This window comes from Macaca fascicularis, chromosome X (assembly GCF_037993035.2).
Source record: "Macaca fascicularis isolate 582-1 chromosome X, T2T-MFA8v1.1".
Lineage (NCBI taxonomy): Eukaryota > Metazoa > Chordata > Mammalia > Primates > Cercopithecidae > Macaca > Macaca fascicularis.
The window spans coordinates 24,217,004-24,240,481 of record NC_088395.1 but is presented as its reverse complement, the minus strand read 5'-3'; the positions used below and the strand labels follow the sequence as shown (position 1 = coordinate 24,240,481).

At 43.9% G+C, this 23,478-nt stretch overlaps 1 non-coding gene and 1 pseudogene across 1 annotated transcript; both read left to right on the top strand.

Moving 5' to 3' along the window:
- The first annotated feature begins 2,890 nt into the window (after positions 1 to 2,890).
- LOC102117716 (coiled-coil-helix-coiled-coil-helix domain-containing protein 2 pseudogene) lies at positions 2,891 to 3,667 on the top strand (annotated as a pseudogene).
- A 17,119-nt stretch (positions 3,668 to 20,786) lies between these two features.
- LOC123571525 (small nucleolar RNA U13) lies at positions 20,787 to 20,891 on the top strand. Its single transcript, XR_006695676.2, has one exon. It is a non-coding gene; the product is annotated as a small nucleolar RNA U13 (small nucleolar RNA).
- The last annotated feature ends 2,587 nt before the right edge of the window (positions 20,892 to 23,478 follow it).

The following is a 23,478-nucleotide window of genomic DNA, read 5'->3' as shown; positions in this document are numbered from 1 at the left end:
TACAAGTTGCTGTATTGGTTTCCTAGGTGCTGCTGTAACAAATAACCACAAACTAAGTGGCTTAAAGCAACAAATTCTGCCGGGTGTGGTGGTTCATGCCTGTAATCCCAGCACTTTGGGAGGCCAAGGCGGACAGATCACCTGAGGTCAGGAGTTTGAGACCAGCCTGGCCAACATGGTGAAACCCCATCTCTACTAAAAACACAAAAATTAGCTGGTCGTGGTGGCGGGCACCCGTAATCCCAGCTACTCGGAGGCTGAGGCATGAGAATCCCTTGAGCCTGGGAGGCAGAGGTTGTAGTGAGCCAAGATCACGCCACTGCATTCCAGCCTGGGCAACAGAGCAAGACTCTGTCTCCCCACCACCCACCCACCCCCCCCCCCAAAAAAATTTATTCTCTCGCAGTCTGGAGCCCAGAAATCCAAAATCAAGGTGTCAGCAGAGCTGGTTCCCTCTGAAGGCCTCTGCGGGAAAAATTAGAGACTCCTGTGCTCTGTGGAAACCTGATCATTATTCCAGGTATGGCTCAAAAAATTCAGTGCACAGAACTCGGTGAAATGCCACTGCATGGCTTCGCAGCCACATCGCTTAAAGGAAAAACCCTCGAGTTTGCTTGCCTTGTAGCAGCATGCATCGCTCTGCCTCCATCTTCCCTTGGCCATCTTTTTATCTGTCTTCCTTTTCTGTCTCTTATAAGGACACTGTCATCAGATTTATAACCCACCCTAAATCCAGAATGATCTCATCCTGAGATCCTTAATTATGTCTGCAAAGGCCATATTTTCAAATAAGGCCACATTCATAGGTACCAGAGTTAGGACCTGGACATACCTTTTTGGGTGAGCACAATTCAACAGCACTACAGGTGGCATTAGACTAAGCTCCTTGAGATGGGGATCTAAGTCTTGTCCATCTTTGTTGACAAGTGCCTAGTGTGATGCCTTAAACATAGAAAGTGCTCTGTATGCTTGCTGAGTTCATGGGTGGATGGATTGATGTGGTTGGCCAGATAATGAATATTGTCTAACCTCTTCCACTCCTCATGCAGTCAGAATTGGGAAATGTGCACTAGAGATTCCTGTGCCCCGTGGAAACTTGATGATGATTCCAGGTGTGACTCAAAAAATTCAGTGTACGGAACTCAATGAAAAACCACAGCGTGGCTTCACAGCCATGTAGCTTAAATGAAAAACTGGATTTAGGGTGGGCTATAAATCCGATGACAGTGTCCGTATAAGAAACTTCTCTCAAATCCTTGCAAATAGATCCCAGATGAAGCCACTCTGGCCTTCAGAGGTTAAGGTAAACTTGGCTGAAACCCCAGGTGTCATAGACAATGAGGATCCACAGCCCTTCCTACAATTTCTGCAAATCCTGGCCCTAATTCATGGCCCTAATTTGTTGTCTCTGCATGTGTTCTTGATTCCTTCCCTTGCCAAAGGTCAGACCCTTTCCCGGTTGTTGCACAAGATCCCTGACTACCCCCCGCCCCCGTGAGCATTTTGTGAGTTTAGAACTTTACTGAAGATTTGGGGGTTACAGGGTATACCCCATATTCCTCAGCCCATTTTCTTACTCCATTTTCTCATTTTACTTTTCTCTCTCTGGTTCAAAACACAAATTTCTTTCCTTGTTTCATGCGAAGCGGTTCTGTTCATACTTAGGCCCCTTGCCATCTCAGCTTCTACTCTAAACAGGCTTTTTTTTTTTTTAATGTAAGGCAGGAAGGCAAGAGAGAGAAGAAAGGAGGGAGGGAGACCTGGAGGGAAGAAGGGAAGGGAGGAGAGAGAATTGAAATCTAAGAATTTTCATACCAGCTATCAAAATAATATTTTCCTTCTCTCTTTTATAAATATTAATAGATTAAAGTTTGAAGTTCTTTGAGTAGGGAGAGAAATTTCAACAGCCTTTGGTCCACTTGCTGTAGACACCCCTCAAATCCTTGGCGTCCTTAGCAGAGTGAAGCAATCCTCTTCTCAAGTTAACATTTATAATTGCAACCATCATGATGATTAAACCTCCCTTTTTGTCATTGTCTTTTCTTGGTATCATTCCTTTGGCTCCATTCACATGCTATAGACTATGTATGAATCACAGAGCCTGTGCTTTTTAACTGTGGCGAAACCATAGGCAGCTTTTTGTTTATTCCCAGAATCAGTTCCAAAACAGCTGTTAAATGTTCGTCCTTGGTTCTGTCATCTTATTTCAGGGAATTGTAATAGCCGCATCTTCTGCTTTTAATTCTCCCAAAGAAAAAAAAAAAAAACTCCCCAAGTTTGTGTGCTCTGTGTAGGTGCTAGTTAATGTCTTATTTCCTCTCACTTCCTTAATCAGGAAATTTCATAGTTCAGCAGCGGCAGCGTTCCCATTAATGTGGTTCTGACCAAGCTGTGTGAAACAGTCGACCATGAAAACAGCTGGCTTTGCAAGCCACTGAGTGTTCTGAACTGAGACAGACCAGGAGCTGCCATTCAACACCGGTGAGGAAAGCAAGGACATTTTTCACAGTGATGATTCCATCTCTGGTGGAATCGATCTGCTGAAAAGTAATACATTAGGTCATCCACCAACTGAGTAGCTTGGACATGAATTGGTTGGTGAGTTTCGTTTTAAGGAGATTTCCATGTGAAAAACTGCCATTGAATGATGGACACATTTAATACATTGTGGTATGAAAAAGCACTCAGAAAATCAAGACAAATTGTCTTTTCTTGGTTCAAGGTACTGCTTAGTTTAAAATTATTACTTGAAGGGCAACAGCTTACCAAAATGGCCATTTTCAAATGACATGAGCTATGTTTAAACTGCTTTTTACCAATGGTTTTCACACACCATAGTTATATGTCGGAATAATCTGAGGAGAGCTTTGGAAGAAAACTACTGGTAATTAGAGGCCGAGCCGTCGAGTACCTAGGATGCCGCGTGGAAGCCGAAGCCGCACCTCCCGCGTGGCCCCTCCGGCCAGCCGGGCACCTCAGATGAGAGCTGCACCCAGGCTGGCACCTGTCGCTCAGCCACCAGCAGCGGCACCCCCATCTGCAGTTGGCTCTTCTGCTGCTGCACCCCAGCAGCCAGGTCTGATGGCCCAGATGGCAACCACTGCAGCTGGCGTGGCTGTGGGCTCTGCTGTGGGACACACACTGGGTCATGCCATTACTGGGGGCTTCAGTGGAGGAAGTAATGCTGAGCCTGCGAGTCCTGACATCACTTACCAGGAGCCACAGGGAACCCAGCTGGCACAGCAGCAGCAGCCTTGCTTCTATGAGATCAAACAGTTTCTGGAGTGTGCCCAGAACCAGGGTGACATCAAGCTCTGTGAGGGTTTCAATGAGGTGCTGAAACAGTGCCGACTTGCAAACGGATTGGCCTAATCAAGAAGTTCAGCCTGGAGAGATGGAAAATCAGCTCTCATACCTTAAGTTAATTTAGTGTAAAAATAGAATTGATAGTGAAGGTATAAAGTGTAACCGTCAGTTAAACCTCTCCTGTCATTCCTCGCTTCCTTGCTTCAGAACTGAAATGGAAGGGGGTGTGTTCCTACTCTGTAGAATTTGGGACTGGGCAAAATGTGTTACCTCCTTAAACTAGCTGTTATGATTTTATTCTTTGTGAGTTAATTAGAATAAAGTCATTTTCTTCCAAAAAAAAAAAAAAAAGAAAGAAAAATACTGGTAATTGAACCCTACTCCTAAAGATTTCAATTCACTGGTCGGGGGTAAATTCTGGGCAGTGGTGTTTTATAAATGCCATCAAGAGATTACTGCCAGGCACGGTGGCTCACACCTGTAATGCCAACACTTTGGGAGGCCAAGGTGGGTGGATCACCTGAGGTCAGGAGTTCAAGACGAGCCTGGCCAACATAGTGAAAACCTATCTCTACTAAAAATATAAAAATTATCTGGGTGTGGCGGCACAGGCCTATAGACCCAGCTGCTTGGGAGGCTGAGCCAGGAGAATCGCTTGAATCCAGGAAGTGGAAGTTGCAGTGAGCCAAGATCACACCACTGCACTCCAGCTTGGGTGACAGAGTGAGACTCCGTCTTTTAAAAAAAGAGATTCTAATGTACAGCCAGGATTAGAGCCACTGCTTTATGAAAATCACAACCACAGACAACTTTTGAGACCAATATGTTGTGTATGGGGTATGTACATTGCAGTTAAGTCAATTAATTTTCTAATTGCCTGCCTTTTAAGTAGAATTTGTTCTCCTTTAATCAGAGATAATGAACCCATGACAAATAATCTTTGGCAAGCCTCAAACTCACTTTTTCACACTCAGCCTCCCTTCCCCCTCCCTCTCTGCCCAGGGAGGCGCATATGTAATTTTCAGCCCGTACTATCTTGTAGATACCAAACATTCCCAGCCCAGTTCAGACTGCCCCCGATGGACTGGCTTCTCTAATAAATATATCATTCCCTGTTTGAGTAAATTAGGCTTCTCTCTTTCTCTCCTCAACCTACAACAGCGGGGAATCACCAAAATGGGGGCCTACAAAGAAACTTCCAATATCCCAATTGACCATCTTTGTCCAGTATTCTCCATTTCAGGAGATGGTCCCCAAATCTACCTGCTTGTTAAGCCAGTCGCTTGGATTCCTCTTTGATTCTTTCCTTTCCCTCATCCCTCCCAATCAGCGCTCTCTCTCTCTCTGAAGCATAACTAACATTCACCCGCTTCTCACCACCCCCACGGCCACCTGCCTGATCCAAGCTATTAACGCCTGCCACCTTGGTACTGCAGTTGTCTCCCGAATGTATCAGCCTCTCTCTCTCTCTCTCCTGCTCTTGCCCCATTCCACACCCAGCAGTCAATCTTTCTATATGGTGGTTCATAGACCACTTTCCTACTGGAAACCTTACAATAGCTGCTTATTTATTTATGAGATGGAATCTCGCTTTGTCTCCCAGTCTGGAGTGCAGTGGTGCAATCTCAGCTCATTGCAAACTCTGCCTCCCAGGTTCAAGCCATTCTCCTGGCTCAGCCGCCTGAGCCGCTTGGACTATAGGCACACACCACCACAGCTGGCTAATTTTTGTGTGTTTGTGGGTTTTTTGTGTGTGTGTGTGGTTTTTTTGTTGTTTGTTTTTTGTTTGGTTTTTTGTTTGTTTTTGGTGAGTGTGTGTGTTTTTGTTGTTGTTGTTTTGAGACACAGTCTCGCTCTGTTGCCCAGGCTGGAGTGCAGTGGCACGATCTTGGCTCACTGCAACCTCTGCCTCCTGGGTTCAAGCAATTCTCTGCCTCAGCCTCCCAAGTAGCTGGGATTACAGGCACCCGCCACCATGCCCAGCTAATTTTTGTATTTTTAGTAGAGATGGGGTTTCACCAGCTGGGCCAGGCTGGTCTTGAACCCCTGACCTCGTGATCTACCCGCCTCAGCCTCCAAAAGTGCTGGGATTACAGGCTTGAGCCACCGTGCCTGGCCATCAGCTTTTACTTAAGAAATCTACTAGATCCATTAGCTATTGTTGACACATTTATCACTGGAGCTATTCTTGTAACGTGTGTCAATTAGGGCCCTGGCTACAAATATAGAAACCAACTTAAGTGAACTTAACCAAAGCGAGAATTCATTATAAGGCTACTGGCCTGCCTTATGGAACTTACACAGTGAAGACCTAGAAAAGGGATTAAAATCAAACTCATATTATTGGGAAGCTGGGGAATTGTATTTCCTCTCTCTCTCTCCTTTCTCTTTATCTTGCTTTTCTCCGCACAACTAATTCTTCTCTCTGCATTTCAGCTTTCAGCACACCTGCCGCTATTTCTGAGCTTTTACATCTCTGCTGTCCTAAAACCCAGATGGACTTTGAATGTCATAGAATTAAACTTCCAAATTTCCTGGAAAAGAGATTTTAGTTGCCTTTGGGTTAGATGCTGAAGCCAGGCAATTTTCTGTAGCCAATGAGGTGGGAATGAACGTACAAACACCCTACAAGGGGTATCACTTTGAAAACTGGGGGCGTGGTGACGGAGTTTGGAGAGAGAATTCCTGGTGACAGGGGTAATCACTGTTTTTTTGGCTAGGTAGATACCCCAAAATATATCCCCTAGAGGAGTCAAGTTGTTTACTGGGGCATATTCATCCTCACACCCTCCTGGGTGTCTTTTTTGGGGGGACAGATTCTCACTCTGTCACCCAAGCTGGAGTGCAGTGGCGTGATCATGTTTCACTGCAACCTCTGCTTCCCAGCTTCAAGCAATTATCCTGCCTCAGCCTCCCAAGTAGGTGGGATTACAGGCAGACACCACCAAGCCCAGCTAATTTTTGTATTTTTAGTAGAGATGGGGTTTCACCATGTTGGCCAGGCTGGTCCCGATCTCCTAACCTCAAGTGACCTGCCCACGTCAGCCTCCCAAAGTTCTGGGATTACAGGCGTGAGCCACCCACTTAGCCTCCTCCTGGGTGTCTTTTCTGTTTGTCCCCTATAGTCAGTTTACATCCAGGGGATCCCAGGCTTATAAGCTGGTTATTTAATTCCTGGAGGACAGCAGATGTAGAACTGGCACTCTATGTGAGAGAAAGAAGCGAAGATGATAAGTACTTTTATGCCACTGAAAGAAGAGAATTAAATCAAGGAAAGAAATAGTATATTTTAAAGCATCAAAGTGTGATACATTATTTCTAAGGAAGAATTGGATTAAGAAAAGAATAACGGTAGGACACAGAAGCTCACACCTGTAATCCCAGCACTTTGGGAAGCAGGGGCGGGTAGATCACTTGAGCCCAGGAGTTCAAAACCAGCCTGGTCAAAATAGGGAGACCCCGTGTCTACCAAAAAAATGTTTTTAATTAGCTGGGTGTGGTGACATGCGCCTATAGTCCCAGCTACTCAGGAGGCTGCAGTGGAAGGATCACTTGAGCCTGGGAGGTTGAGGCTGCAGCTAGACATGATCGTACCACTGCATTCCAGCCTGGGCAACAAATGGAGACCCTGTTTCAAAAAAAGAAAATAAGTATATAATAAATATGAAAGTTTGGATTCTTTTAAATTGTTACCTTTTAGTCCTTTTGCAAACCAAATGACTTAGCCACCAAGAGATTCTTTTGTAATGTAATCAATCTTAGTTCATTGCTAATATGGCAAGTTCAAGTGGTGATATATTTCTAAGATTGCGGATTGTTTCTCCGTCCTTATGCTCAGCTGTGTGAAGCATTATCTTCTAACATTGCTGCTTGAAAATATACCCATAAATATATTTGAATTAAAAAATAAGAGGTTGAATTTGGGTTTCTGATTTCAAGATCTTATGTAATGATGCCATACAAGATAGAACAATAGGCATTTTTAGGAAAAAACTAGAAAAAATCAATATGGTACATTGGTTAATATTTGCAGCCTAATGGTTAGAGCCCTGTGATATGGTTTGGCTGTGTCCCCACCCAAATCTCATCTTGAATTGTAGCTCCCCATGTATTATGGGAGGCACCCGGTGAGAGGTAATTGAATCATGGGGGTGGGATTTTCCCATGCTGTTCTCATGATAGTGAATAAGTCTCACAAGATCTGATGGTTTTATAAAGCGCAATTCCCCTGCACACTCTCTCACCTGCTGCCATGTAAGACATGCCTCTGCTCCTCCTTCACCTTCCACCATGATTGTGAGGCCTCCTCAGCTGTGTGGAACTGTGAGTCTGTTAAACCTCTTTTTCTTTATAAGTTACCCAGTCTTGGGTATGTCTTTATTAGTAGCATGAGAACAGACAAATATACTCTTGTTTCTGTCTCTTACTTAGCTATGTGATCATCAACAAAACATTTAATTTCTTAGAAATTAAATTTAGGAAATTAAATTTAGAAATATAACATTCCTAGTTAAATTAGGAATGTGAATAGTGCTTGCCTGTGAGGAGTTGGGTGAACAATGGAGTCTGTTAGGAATTGTGTTTGATTGTGAGCAACAGAATCTCTGACTAAATAGTGGCTTCCTCAGATCAGGAGATGATTTTTTTCTCACTGACAAGAAAGCCCAGAGGTAGGTGGTCACTGGCCTTGGAGAAGGGGCTCAAAGATTTCAGAGCTGAGGTCTTTGTAGTTCCCTGACCTTTCTCTCATGATCCCAACATAGCTGCTGCAGGCTTAGCCATCATGTCTATATTTCTGGCAGGGAAAAGGAAGGAGGGGTGATGACTGAATCAAGAAAGCAAAAGCTTTCCCAGATGTTTAAGGCAGGGTAGGCTAAGTGCTAAAACAAACAAGCCCTACTCATCAGTGGATTAACACAATAGAAATTTATTTCTCACTCTTGCCAAGGCCAATTGATAGCAGGGAGCGGGAGTTATGGGGAGAGGACGGGATGTAGCTCTGCTCAGTGTGGTCCTGCAGGGACCAGTTTAGAAGATGTGGCTTCCAGGGTCATAATAGGCATGAATGTGTTGCCAGCAGATGCGGGGAGAGAGACAGCGTGGGGAATTGTGTAGGAAGGTTTATGAATCAGGTCTAGAATCAAGGTATATTTTTGCTCACATTTTATTGGCCAGACTTCAGTCACATGGGTCCACATAGATTCAAAGGGAGCCAGAAAATATAGTCCCCAAATGGGCAGTTCTTCCCAGCAGCATCTCTATGCCATGGAAAGCGAACATGAATCTTTGGGGGTACTGCTAACTATCTCTGCCACATTGGAAATTCACTGCAACTTCCACAGAAATTATATTGCCTAAAGATATGACACTTGATCAGCCCTGGTTGCAATAAACGCTGGGAAATGAAATTTTCAGCTGGTATCATTGAAACATTGGGTAGCTCGGGTTTCTCTTAGGAAGAAGAGGAAGACATGTAGGCAACTAGCAGTGTTTGCCACATGTAAAAAGGTATTTAGCACAGTGCCCAGCACTTAGTAAATACTCAATAAATGCTAGCTATTGTCATTGCTATATCTTTCTCAGGGAAAGATATACTCTCTTACCCATTTGCCTCTCCTACTGTAAGTTACTTTCTTGGCATTCTGGTTTGTTGAGCGTTAAACCTAGAATCAGAAGACCTGGATTTAAATCCTAGCTTGGCCCTTTAATATCTTCTCTGGGCCTTAGCTTTTTTTTTTTTTTTTTTTTTTTTTAAAGTAGAGATGGGATTTCACCATGGTGGCCAGGCTGATCTCAAACTCCTGACCTCAAGTGATCCGCCTACCTCAGCCTCCCAAAGTGCTGAGATTACAGACATGAGCCACGGTACCCAGCCAAGGCCTTAGTTTAATTGAGAAATTGGAGAGAATTATACCTGCCTCACAAGTTTGTTGTGTGAATTAACTGAGACGATGTGCTTGACTGATCCAAAAGCATTATTTCACACATAATGCAGACATATTAAAACTGAGTCTCTAATTGGAAGCAACCCAGATGCCCATTGTGTAAGTTTCCTAGGGCTATGTATTCATCCATTCATGAGAATGGATTAATTGCTATAAAGAACTACCTGAGACTGGTCAAGTTATAAAGAGGCTTAATAGACTCACAATTCTGCAAGCTGTACAGGAAACATGGCTGGGGAGGCCTCAGGAAACTTTCCATCATGGAGGAAGGCAAAGGGCAAGCAGGCTTGTCTTACGTGGCCGTGGCCGGGGGAGGAGGAAGAGAGAGCAGGGGGAGGTGCTACACTGTTTTAAACAGCCAGATCTCACAAGAACTCACTCACTACCACGAGAACAGCAAGGAAGAAATCTGCCGCCATGATCCAATCACCTCCCACCAGCCCCTATTCCAATACTGGGGATTACAATTCAACATAAACATTTGGGCAGGGACATAAATCCAAACCATATCAGGCTGCCATAACAAAATTCCACAAACTGGGTGACTTAACACACAGCTTTATCCTCTCACAGTTCTGAAGGTTTGAAGTCCAAAATCAAAGGCTGGCATGACCATGCTACCCCTGAAGGCCCTAGGGGAGAACCTTCCCTGACTCTTTCAATTTCTGGTGGTGACTGGCAAGCCTTGGACTTCCGTGGCCTGCAACTGCATAACTCCAGCCTCTGCCTCTGTCGTCACGTGGCATATTCCCTATGTGTTTCTGTCCCTCTTCTCTTATGAGGATACTACAGTCATATTGGGTTAAGAGCTCACCCTGCTCCAATATGACCTCATCTTATCTCATTACATCTGCAACAACCCTATTTCCAAATAAGGTCGCATTCTGAGGTACTGGTGGTTAGGACTTCAACATAACTTTTTTTTTTGGAAGCCAGCACAATTCAATCTATAACATTCATCAACGATGAATGGAAAAATAAAACTTGGGATAGCCACATAATGGAATATTATTTGCCCATTAAAAAGGAATGAAGTGCTACAACATAGATGAACCTTGAAAACATGCTAAGTGAAAGATGTCAGGCACAAAAGGACACATATTATTCCATATTAAGTGTCCAGAATAGGCAAACCTCTTATTTTTTATTTTATTTTATTTTTGAGACAGTGTCTCACTCTGTCACCCAGGCTGGAGTACAGTGGCATGATATCGGCTCACTGCAACCTCCTCCTGCCAGGTTCAAGCAATTCTCCTGCCTCAGCCTCCCGAGTAGCTGGGACTACAGGCATGCACAACCATGCTTGGTTAACTTTTATATTTTTCAGTAGGGACAAGTTTTCTCCATATTGGCCAGGTTGGTCTGGAGCTCCTGACCTCAGGTGATCCACCCGCCTCGGCCTCCCAAAGTGCTGGGATTACAGGCGTGAGCCACCACACCCGACCCAGAATAGGCAAATCTAGAGAGATGGAACTTCGCACATTAGTGGTTGCCAGGGGCTGGGGGAGGTGAGACTGGGGAGTGACTGCCAAAAGGTACCAGTTTCTTCTAACAGGGGACAAAAATGTTCTAAAATTGACTGTGGTGGTGGTTGTACAAGTCTGTGAATATACTAAAAATTATTGAATTGTACATCTTAAATCAGTAAATTATATGAATTATGTCTCAAAGTTGTGATAAAATACAAAACAATCTCTCACGAGCTAGCAGAAATCAGCTTTCTAGAGTTGCATCACCATATTCTGAAACTTTAGAACAAGGTCAGAATCTGGACCCATCAGTGTCCCCATCTCCATGTGGGCATTCCATGAGGTCCTGCCCAGAAGAGCCACATGGTGTCTACTTTTGACATCTCTTAACTATTTGTCCATCCAGCAAGCACTAATGTGTCAAGTGCCAGATTAAAATAAATAGCACATGGTTTCTCACCCCGGAGAACCCACAATCAAGTGCTACAAGGTGTTATTCTCTAAGGGTAAGGACAGAATATAATAATAATTGCATCCTTATACTACAAGACAAATGAATCTAAAGTCAACTGGGGAATATTCCTTAGCCTTGAAAGAAATTCTGACACATGCTACAACGTAGATGAACCTTGATGACGTTCTACTAAGCCAGACACAAGAAGACAAATACTGCATGATTCCACCTATACGAGGTATCTAGAGTAAATTAATTGACACAGAAAAAATGGTGGCCGGGTGCGGTGGCTCATGCCTGTAATCTTAGCACTTTGGGAGGCCAAGGCAGGTGGATCATTTGAGCCCAGAAGTTCAACAACATAGCAAAACCCCATCTCTACAAAAATACAAAAAATTAGCTGGGTGTGGGGAGGCACACCTGTACTCCCAGCTATGCAGGAGGCTGAGGTGGGAAGATCACCTCATCCCAGGAGGTCAAGGCTGCAGTGAACCAAGATTACGCCACTGTACTCCAGCCTGGGTGATAGAGTGATGCCCTGTCTCAAAACAGAATGGTGGTTGCCAGGGGCTGGGGGAATGGGGAGTTACTGTTTAATGTGTACAGTTTCAGTTTTCTAAGATAAAATGAGTTACGGAGGTGAATGGTAGTGACGGTAGCACATTATTAATGTATTTAATGGCACTGAATTATACATTAAAACATGGTTAAGATGATGGGGTTTTTTTTGGTTTTTTTTGTTTTTGTTTTTGTTTTTTCTTTGGAGACAGAGTCTCGTTCTGTTGCCCAGGCTAGAGTGCAGTGGCACCATCTCGGCTCATCACAACCTCTGCCTCCCGAGTAGCTAAGCTTACAGGCAGGCACCACCACACCCAGCTAATTTTTGTCTTTTTAGTAGAGACACGGTTTCACCATACTGTCTAGGCTGGTCTCAAACTTCTGACCTCAGGTGATCCACCCACCTCAGCCTCCCAAAGTGCTGGCGTGAGCCACCATGCCCAGCCATGAATTTTATGTTACGTGTGTTTTACCACAATTTTTTAAGGGGAAAAAACAACTGGGATTTGGGGCATTCTCCAAGATAGCAGAGGCCAGGCCTTTTAATTCTTTCAGTGCATACTTTCTTCAATACATGTAGTGGATTTAATTGAATCCACAAAATTTCTGACTAAGGAAAAACTGCTTTACTTCCAAAACATAAAAATGAAGCTTTCATCAAATTATTTCCCAAGAAACTGCTTTAAAATAATACCTTGATGCGAAGCTAAAGCTTTGTTTTGTGCTAACTTTTCTGCCAACTCTACGGTCCCAAGGTACACATTTGAAGTTCTACCAACTAACTTTCTTTTTTGTGGGGGAAGCATCTCTTTTCAGGGGGGCAATTTTTTCTGCTTATTGTATTGTGGCAAAATATAAAGTAACATTTATCATTTTAACCACTCATAAGTATACGATTCAGTGGCATTCACAATGTTGTGTTACCATCACCGCTATCTATACTCACAACTTTTCCATCACCCCCAACAAGAACTCTGTATCCTTTAAACAATAACTCCTCCTTCCCCCTCCTCCAAGCCCCTGGTAAACTCTATTCTACTTTCTGTCTCTATGACTTTGCCTATCCTGGGCACCTCATATAAGTGGAATCCTGCAATATTTGTCCTACTGTGTCTGGCTTATTTCACTAAGCAGAATGTTTTCCAGGTTCATCCATGTTGTAGCATGTATTTCCTTCCTTTTTAAGGCTGAATGATATTATAGGTATATGCTACATTTTATTTGCCCATTCATTGGTGGATAGACACAACAAGAGGTTGTGTCCACCTTTTGGCTATTGTGAATAATGCTGCTATGAACATTGGGGTACAAATAGCTGTTTGAATTCCTGCTTTCAATTCTTTTGAACTGAAAATACGTAGGAGCAGAATTGCTGGGTCATGTGATAGTTCTGTGTTTAATCTTTTGAGGAACTGCCGAACTATTTCCCACAGCAGCTGCACCATTTTACAATCCCATCAACAATGCATGAGGGTTCCAATTTCTCCACGTCCTTAATAACACTTGTTATTTTCATTTTTTTTCCTTATAAATCCTAGTAGGTGAGAAGTGGCATCTCATTGTGGCTTAGGAGACAGCAATTTCTAGACTGATCAATTAAGAAGATACTGTATATTTCGTGTGTCTTGGTTTCAACCAAGTGTCTGACGTCCTTTTGGACAGGAAGGAGACATGTAATTGGATGACAGTATATATAAGTGATTGCTTAGTTGATTAAAAAACTATTTCCGTACCAGGAGATCAAAAGTGATATGCCCCAGGTTGACCCTAATCTATTCAACACTTTTATTAATTGATATTTTATCAGCCGTGTGGATAAAGACATAGAAGGCATGCATATGAAATCTGTAAAGCTAAGATCCTAGAGGAGCAACTGTGAAAAGTAATAAGAACCTCACTGAACTGGGCTACAGATCAAAAGAAATTGATAAAATCTACCAAAGAGAAATGGAAAGTCCCAACTGAGGTCCAAAAGACAGTGTCCCCCAAAATATCATGTCTACCCATGTATTAGTCTGTTCTCACGCTGCTAATAAAGACATACCCGAGACTGGGTAATTTATAAAGGAAAGAGGTTTAATTGACTCACAATTTAGCATGGCTGGGAGGCCTCAGGAAAATTAATGTATTTAACGGCACTGAACTGTACACTTAAAAATGGTTAAGATGGTGAACTTTTTTACAATCATGGCAGAAGGTGAAGCAAACACGTCCTTCCTCACATGACATCAGGAAGGAAAATGAGTGCCCAGTGAAGGGGGAAGCCCGTTATAAAACCATCAGATCTCGTGAGAACTCACTATCATGAGAACAGGATGGGGGAACCCCCCACCCCTTCATGATTCAATTATCTCCACCTGGTCCTTCCCATGACACATAGGGATTATGGGAAGTACAATTCAGGATGAGATTTGGGTGGGGACACAGTCAAACCATATCAATCCAGAACCTCAGACCTTATTTGGAAATAGTTTTTGCAGATGAAATCAGTTAAAATGAGGTGATACTGGGTTGGGGAGGGGTGGCACTAAATCCAATATGACTGGTACCTTACAAGAAGAGAAAGAGAGACAGAGGGATGCTGACCATGTGAAGATGGAGAAAGACACTGGAGTGATGCAACTGAATGCTGAGGAATGCCAAGAATTGCTGGCAACCGCCAGAAGCTAGAAAGAAGCAAAGAAAGAATCTTCTCTGGAGCTTTTGGCCCTGCCAACACCTTGATTTCAAACCTCCATGTGCCTTTCTCGAAAGACTATTTCTCTGGGTCTGTCTCCTTTCCCTTCACCTTTACTTTTCAAGAAGGAATACTTCTGGCCAGATACAGTGGCTCATGCCTGTAATCCCAGCACTTTGGGAGACTGAGGTGGGAGGATCACTTGAACCCAGGAGTTCGAGACCAGCCGGGGCAACATGGCGAAACTCCATCTCTACCAGAAAATAGAAAAAAAAAAAAGGAATACTACTTTCTGAGGTGACCCTTTCCTAGCCCCTGTCAGCCCCCAAATCAGCAGGCCATTTCTTCTGTTTCCAGCTGCCCTGGGCTTAAATACTAATGCGTTATATTAACGGAAGAAAATGGAACTGAAAGAAAGTTTGCCTAATTTGTAAAATAAAAATGAGTTTCGATCCCAGTAGCTTATGTATTATTCTTGTGAGGACTGAGTTTACATCGATCATCTTTTCCGTGGCAGTCAAGTGTGGAATATGGCGAAGTTAGAAATGTAATTGTGTAGACATAAAAAATTGCATCTCGATAACCATCATTGGGACACTTTTCTCAAGATGCTATCTCGGTGTCCTTCAGAGCAATAACGATATCAATTGAGAATGTAACAGAAGCAACTTAAATGTTATGCCTCGTTTACTTCTGGTGAGCCTAGTGTGCTTCAGAGCTATTGCTCATGACATAAGGTTCTGTCAGGCTGGAAACGCTTCAAGACCATTAAAAGAAAATGCCAGCCATTCCTGCTGTTCAAATATTCTTCAACTTCTAATTTAAGGCACCCACACCTAAGAATGTAATTGTGTTATTCTCTCTGATAGCTGGAATCTATCTAAGCCAAATGCCTGGGAATTATGGACTATTGGGTCTACAGGAGTGCAGAAAGCAAATGAGGTAGATAAAACGTGTTATTTTGTACTGGCACGTTCAACAGTTGCGCTCCCTTACCGTTTTCTGTGTTAAAATGTATTCAAAGATGAAAGTGCCTGAAGGGTCTTTCCTCAGCTGAATTGAAGGAGGAGGTTGGCGAAATGCATAAACCGCCTCAGGATCTAAACTTAGAAATCTGAAAGAGAAAAACTCATATACCCGTACTCAGAATTCTTTTCCACACTAAATTTTCTCTAGTTGATTGTCCTTTATTTATTTATTTTATTTTATTTTATTTTATTTTTTGAGATGGAGTCTCGCTCTTGTTGCCCAGGCTGGAGTGCAATGGCGCAATCTTGGCTCTCTGCAACCAACCTCCGCCTCCCAGGTTCAAGCGATTCTCCTGCCCCAGCCTCCCAAGTAGCTGGGATTACAGGCATGTGCCACCACACCTGGCTAATTTTGTATTTTTAGTAGAGATGGGGTTTCACCATGTTAGTCAGGCTGGTCTCGAACTCCTGACCTCAGGTGATCTACCCACCTTGGCCTCCTGATTGTCCACTTTTGATTCAGAAAGTTGTCATCTCAATAAAGTAGGTCCCCCATACCTCTCCATTCTCTCCCTGATGAGCAAGTGAGACCACAGTTTGAGAAAGGCAAGTTGAATCAGAAAAGGGCAATTTTAAAAGCAAATGCTGTGAAAGGTGAAGCTTCCCCTTCACAAGGGGAAATTATTTCTGTTTAATGCCTGCCTTGGGAGGGATACACTTTAGGTTCAGGGACCCCATTGGCACATCAGGGCTTTGACTGGAACACAGTGCCAATTCAAACTGTCACACAGTACGGGGAGGGAGAAAAGCCCAAATCAGTTTCTATTCTTTAGTAGAAAGCAATACTGTAGTTTAAATTAGCAAGGCGCTGCTGAACCACTATTTAAAATGCGTTTGCACTGACATCCCAAGAAAGGATTTTTTTTTCTTGTTTAATTGCACTGTCAGTGTGGAACGCTTTCACTTAAAACCATTCTAAGGTAGACCTTTTAATAGAAAGTGACAATTTAAATTGCCATGATAGCAGCGTAAATGGTGCTTAAAGTCATTACTAAACTGATGTCGCAGTTGGCTTCAGACCAGTTTGTTAAAGCTGAAGAAAAGGTGTTGGGGGAAGGGAGGAAAGTAACTAAATGGTGAATCATTACTTCCTTTTATATTCATTGTAATAACATTAGCTGTGATGAAGTCATCTGGCTCCCAATGGATGTAATATACATTTCTATTGAATTCTACATTATTCCATTCTAACATTGCCCTGATTAGTGTCGATTACTGAGGAACTGCTTCAATCACAGGCATCTATTTCTCTGCAGTTTTTCTTGTCTTCATTCCCGTGGTCCAAATATAGGATCTTTTGCTTCCATTTTCTGGTTTGCGTTCTGAAACACGAGTCTTGGTTTTATCTGTGGCCTTTCTTTACTCTTGCTATAATAAGTTAGATTCTCTTGGCAACCCTTGGAAATGAGTCTCACTAGCTTTCATGAAGAACCAATTGGAACATATGAGATGAGGTCAAGGCCACCTGAGTGGGGTCATTGGTCAAACCTGATTGGTTTAACCGAACCAACTGGTTTGCCAAACCCTTGTTTCAGCATCTGGGGGCCCAGTGGGTAGGGGCATCGTAAAATGTCAGGCAGTTACTGGGTCTGTGAACCTGGAAAGGAACTCATAGGTGGGTTAAGGTTGAGTTTGGTACGTTGGCAGCAGTGGGGAGGGATGGTGGCGGGGGTCAGGAGGGACAGACGACAGAGAAGCTTATGAGTTAGTAACCACTCAGCCACTTTCACGGTCTCCCACTGATTTGTCTTGCTTCTGAAACATACCCCCATAAAAGTAAATTAATCAGGTGTTTCAGGAACAATAGGTAAACTACTTTATTATATGATTACCATGTTAAAATATACTGCACACTCCTTTTTATTATGTACAAATTACCTCAAAGAGCCAACAATTGTAGTTGGGCTCACAGTAGGGAAACATACTTCACACTTTACATTTAAAACATTATATTTAGGATGGGGTTTTTGAATAGTTTCCTGAGGTCATAAAATTGAGGAGCTCTGAGAACAACTCTACACCCTTCAAAATTTCCCTAAGTCACACATTGCAATTTCTGAAATTTCTATCATTCAAAATTGGAGGAAATTATGGTGATCATCGAAGGCACGACATTAGGGTCTTAACTTGGGGGTCTTGGAATAGGTTATAGAGAGGTCATGAAAAAACCGGCCTCTGACTTTTGTGTATATGTGTGGAGATGGAAAGAGGGCTCATTTTTTTTTAATCAGGTTTGCAAAGGAGTTTGCAAACCAAAAATAGTTGACAACTACTAATCCAATGTGACTTTACTAAAAGCTAGAAAACAGAGACCCAGAGAGGTGGCTGACTTGCCAAAGTCACTCTGATAGCTATTGGCCAGTCTACAGAACCTTGGTCTCTGATTCGTGGTCCAAAACTACTTTTTAATTTTTTCACAATTGTTGCTTTTGGAAAACAATAGATCTGCAATGCTGCACTTTCCTGAAAGCCACTCTCCTGGCAACCCCAACTCCGTGGAATATAACTCTCCCTGGCAGAGGCAAAAGAGGCCTCAGAGCCACTGAAATTACTGTTACAACACTCATGCACTTTGGCCTATGAGAGAAGTCCCCGAGAGATCACTGAACACCCAATTCATTTACTTAACAAATATTTACCGAGCTAAATACTTACCAATGTTTTATTTGTACATTACTCTGGCAAATTTTGTTATCCAGTTTCACTGAAAATAGGGAATTAGATGAAAGAGGACAGCAAAAGGCAGGGATATTGATCCAGAATTTGAGATATTCACTCACAGACTGACAGCAGAAGGAGAGCAAGAACATTGCCATACAACGGTGTCTCTGCACCAGGAAGCAGACCATAAAAGACTTCTCACATAGTCTGTTTGTGAATGTAGGCTTGGGCAGAGTGCGTTTCAGAAAGTTCATCATTTAAAGGATTCAAATGTATGCCATGAGACGATAGATAGATAAATAGATATTATAGATATCTATATCTCAATGTCCTCACATCAGATAAACTTAGGTTTTGGACACTGGTATCTATCACCTTAGCCACCTTAAGACAATTCTCAAAACAGAAAGGGGGAGGAAGTGTAACATAAATAAGCTTGCGGTGTGTTTGAAAAGCTGAGTGCATTGGAGGAAACTGAGTCCTGGGATCCAGAAAGGAGTCTCTTGTGTTTGAAGGGTCAAAGGAGAGAAACTGCCTGGTGGATTGGGGCAGTAGTTAGTGGAGAAGACAATCTAAGTGTCTTCAGAGAGGGTGTGATCTCTGTATTGTGTTTAGGGGATATAGGATGAGCCCTCTGGTGCTGTTGAACTCCCTAGGACTGGAAAAGGGGCAATAGTTGTGAGTTTCACAAAATATAGATACCTGGACCATCCTGGGTCCAGCACTTCTAAGATATCAGGGCACTGGAACGGACAAACTTGTGTGACTGATGGGACCAGACACAAAGAACTGTGACCTATAGGTTGTGATATGGTTTGGCTCTGTGTCCACACCCAAATCTCATGTCAAATTGTAATCCTCACATGTCAAGAGAGGGACCTGGTTGGAGGTGATTGGATCATGGAGGCGGATTTCCCCCATGCTGTTCTCATGATAGTGAGTTCTCGTGAGATCTGATGGTTTATGAGTGTGGTACTTCCCCCCGCTCCCCCTGCACTCACTTGCTCTCCTGCTCTGCCGTGGTAAGACGTGCTTGCTTCCCCTTCGCCTTCTGCATGATTGTAAGTTTCCTGAGGCCTCCTAGCCATGCTTTTGTACAGCCTACAGAACTGGGAGTCAATTAAACCTCTTTTCCTCATAAATTAACCAGTCTCAGGTAGTTCTTTATAGCTGTGTGAGAACAGACTAATGCAGGCTGGGTGTAGTGGCTCTCATGTGTAATCCCAGCACTTCGGGAGGCTGAGACAGGAGGACTGCTTGAGTCCAGGAGTTTGAGACCAGCCTGGGCAACATAGCGAGACCCCCATCTCTACAAAAAGAAAAAAGAAAAAAAAACCTGTGACCTATGGATGTCCATGTGCCATGAGTCGAGTACCCTTGGTTGAGCAAATCACAGAGAGAGTGGGGACACACTGGCCTGGGATAGGAGCTGGGTCCGGGGAACTTCACAGCAGCAAGAGTAACAACATTGATCGGCAGCCACGGGAGACCAATGTTCTTCGTAACACTGGAAGGCAGAAAGGACCAACCACAGCAATGCCAGCACCAGGCAGCAGTCAGCTAGGATCTTCTGTGTGGGCTGTGTAAGGCCTGCAATGTTCTCTGGCTGCCTGGAGGAGTACGGAGGAGCCTGAGAGGTTGCCACTGGATTTCCTGACCACCAGGCATATGCCGGCCCGAATCCTTTTTTTTTTTTTTTTTTTTTTTTTTTTTTTTTTTTTTTGAGACGGAGTCTCCCTGGCTGGAGTGCAGTGGTGCGATCTCGGTTCACTGCAACCTCCACCTCCTGGGTTCAAGCGATTCTCCTGCCTTAGCTTCCCGAGAAGCTGGAATTACAGGCATGCACCACCATACCAGGCTAATTTTTTTTTGTATTTTTAGTAGAGATGGGGTTTCACCACATTGGCCAGGCCAGTCTCGTACTCCTGACCTCAAGTGATCCACCCGCCTCAGCCTCGCATGGTGCTGAGATTACAGGTGTGAGCCACCACACCCAACCATGCCTGAATCTATCTTAATTGAAGATGGAAAAATGAAACAGACGTGACCTGTTTATACTCTGAAGTTTGTAAAAGAGTTCACAGTGAGAACACTAACCCTCAAAAACTGTACAGAACTACAAATTAATGTAGTGTCTTCACAAGCATCTTCTTATGTGGCCCTCACAGAAGTCCTGTGAGATGACTATGGGGTTGACATTATTTTCTCCATTTATTAGATGAAGAAATTGAGGCTTTGTGCAGCCAAATGAATTGCTCCAAATCACATAATTATTAAGTGGTAGGCTAGGTGCAGTGGATCACACCTGTAATCCCAGCACTTTGGGAGGCCGAGGTAGGTGGATAACTTGAAGTCAGGAGTTCAAGACCAGCCTGGCCAACATGGCGAAACCCTGTCTCTACTAAAAATACAAAAGTTAGTCAGGTGTGGTGGCAGGTGCCTGTAAGCCTAGCTACTCGGAAGGCTGAGGCAGGAGAATCACTTGAACCTGGGAGGTGGAGGTTGTAGTGAGCCGAGATAGCACCACTGCACTGCAGCCTGGGTGACAGAGCAAAACGCTGTCTCAAAAAAAAAAAAAAAAAAAAAAAAGTGGTAAAGCTCTGGCTAACGGTCAGATATTTTGACCTTAGGCCCTTAGGCCAGTGGTCTTCTATTATGCCATGATGCCTCTCCAAAACGGAGGGATAGACCCTTTTTGTGGTTCGTAAGGTTGATTAGTGGGTTCTCATGACACTGTGTGAGATGTGCCTCCCTCAAACCTCATTACAATGCCGGTGCATTAATCATCTGAGGTAGAAAATCGGGGAGCTGGGCACAGTGGCTCACACCTGTAATCCCAGCACTTTGGAAGGCCGAGGCAGGCCAGTCACCTGAAGTCAGGAGTTTGAGATCAGCCTGGCCAACATGGGGAAACCCCGCCTCTACTAAAAATACAAAATTAGCCAGGCATGGGGGCACACTCCTGTAATCCCAGCTACTCAGGAGACTGAGGCAGGAGAATCACTTGAATCCAGGAGGTGGAGATTGCAGTGAGCCACCACTGCACTCCAGCCTGGGTGATAGAGTGAGACTCCATCTCAAAAAAGGAAAAAAGGGGAGAGGGGGAGGTATATGGGCCCACCCAAAAATTTCAGAACTTTCCCTGATGCTAGCCTGGAAGGAGTGAATGATAGTGCAGGGTTTTATTCCTAAATAATTTCAGTTTAGCCCCAGTTGTTTTTCTTGCGTTAGTCCAGAACACCCACTCAAAGAAAACCGGCTGAGTGCAGTGGCTCCTGCCTGTTATCCCAGCACTTTGGGAGGCTGAGGCGAGTGGGTCACTTGAGCCCAGGAGTTCAAGATCAGCCTGGACAACAAAGCTTGATCCCTTCTCTACAAAAAATTTAAAAAATTAGTTGGGCTTGGTGGCACATACCTTAGTCCCAGCTACTTCAGGAGGCTGAGGTGGGAGGATTGCTTGAGCCCAGGAGGTGGAGGCTGCATCGAGGCGTGATTGCACCACTGCACTCCAGCCTGGGCAACAGAGCGAGACCCTGTCTCCAAAACAGAAGAAGAAAACCTCCCTCCACACAGCTGCTCCTGAGTCAAGTAGGTCCAGCCTCACGTCTGCGCATGGGGTGCCCCTGCCTGGACGGCTTGCACCCTGACCAGCCCCCGCCACCCCCACATCCCACACTTGTCATAGAAGTGGATGCTATGTTTGGTTCATTGGGATGTCTCCATTACCACTACCATCTTGCACCGTTACGTATCTGGATTGTTGGTGTAGAATTTGTCTTCCTGTCTAGAGTGGCAGCTCTTTGAGGTCAAGGGCCCTTGTTTCAGTCACCTTTGGTTCTCAGCGGTGCCTACTTCATAGGAAGGGGCCAGTAAAATGCTTCAAATAAACGCATTTTCTTTTGTCTCAAGCATACAGCAGGTGCTCAACAAATATTTGCTAATTGCCTCATTGGCAAGTATCCTATTCTGTAGCCAACTCCTCCCTCTTCAGAATGGGCCTTTAAAAAGGGCATATTTTGCCAGGCACAATGGCTCACGCCTGTAATCCCAACACTTTGGGAGGCTGACGCAGGTGGATCATGTGAGGTCGGGTGTTCGAGACCAACCTGGCCAATATGGTGAAACCCCATATCTACTAAAAATACAAAAATTACCCTCATGCCTGTAATCCCAGTCACTCAGGAGGCTGAGTCAGGAGAATCACTTGAACCCGGGAGGCGGATGTTGCCGTGAGCCGAGATCATGCCATTGCACTCCAGCCTGGGCAACAGAGGAAGACTCTGTCTCAAAAAAAAACAAACAAACAAAAACAAACAAACAAAAGACGCATATTCCCAGCCTGGGCAACATAGCAGGACCTCATCTCTACTAAAAAAATTTAAAAATTAGCTGGGTGTGGTGGCACATACCTGTAGTCTCAGCTACTCAGGAGGCTGAGACAAAGGATTCCTTGAGCCAGGGAGGTCAGTGCCACAGGGAGCTGTGACTGTGCCACCGCACTCCAGCCTGAGCAACAGGCTGACACCCTGTCTCAAAAAATAAATAAGTAAATAATAAAATAATACATTAAAAGGGCACATTCTGTGACTCAGTCACGCTGTTAAAGTCACAATAAGTCATGTCATGCTTCATCAGCAAGTCGCCTCAGTCCAACAGTGGTATTGGGTATTTTCTCATGCCTGATTCAAACCTCTGTAGGCTTGAGTGGGTGACATTTTGGGGGCCATGTCACCATTATTCATCCACTCATCCAGTCAAGCAACCAAGCATTCATACATTTAGTTAGTTATTCATTCATTTGTTTAAAAAATAGCAAAAACAGCACCTACTACACATTAGACATATGGTAACATGTAACTGCTAGTTTCATTATATACTCCTGAGCCTCTAGAATCTCTAAATGGATAAATTTCCTATATAAGTGACATTCTGGTAATATACAGACAATAAACAAAATAAATGAGTAAGATATATAGTATTTTAGATAGTGATATATGCTAAGAAAACAGGAAAAGGGATATGAAATGTCAGGGGATGGATTTTTTTTTTCCAGACAGAATCTCGCCGTGTCACCCAGGCTGGAGTGCAGCAGCACGATCTCTGCTCACTGCAACCTCTGCCTCCCAGGTTCAAGCAATTCTCCTGCCTCAGCTTCCTAAGTAGCTGTGACTATAGGCGCCCGCCACCACGCCCGGTTAATTTTTATATTTTTAGTAGAGGTGGGGTTTCAGCATGTTGGCCAGGCTGGTCTCGAACTCCTGACCTCAAATGATCTGCCACCTCAGCCTCCCACAGTGTTGGGGTTACAGGCATGAGCCTCCGTGCTGGCCTCAGGGGATGGATGTTTATATTCTACATAAGTTGGCCAGGGAACCAAAAT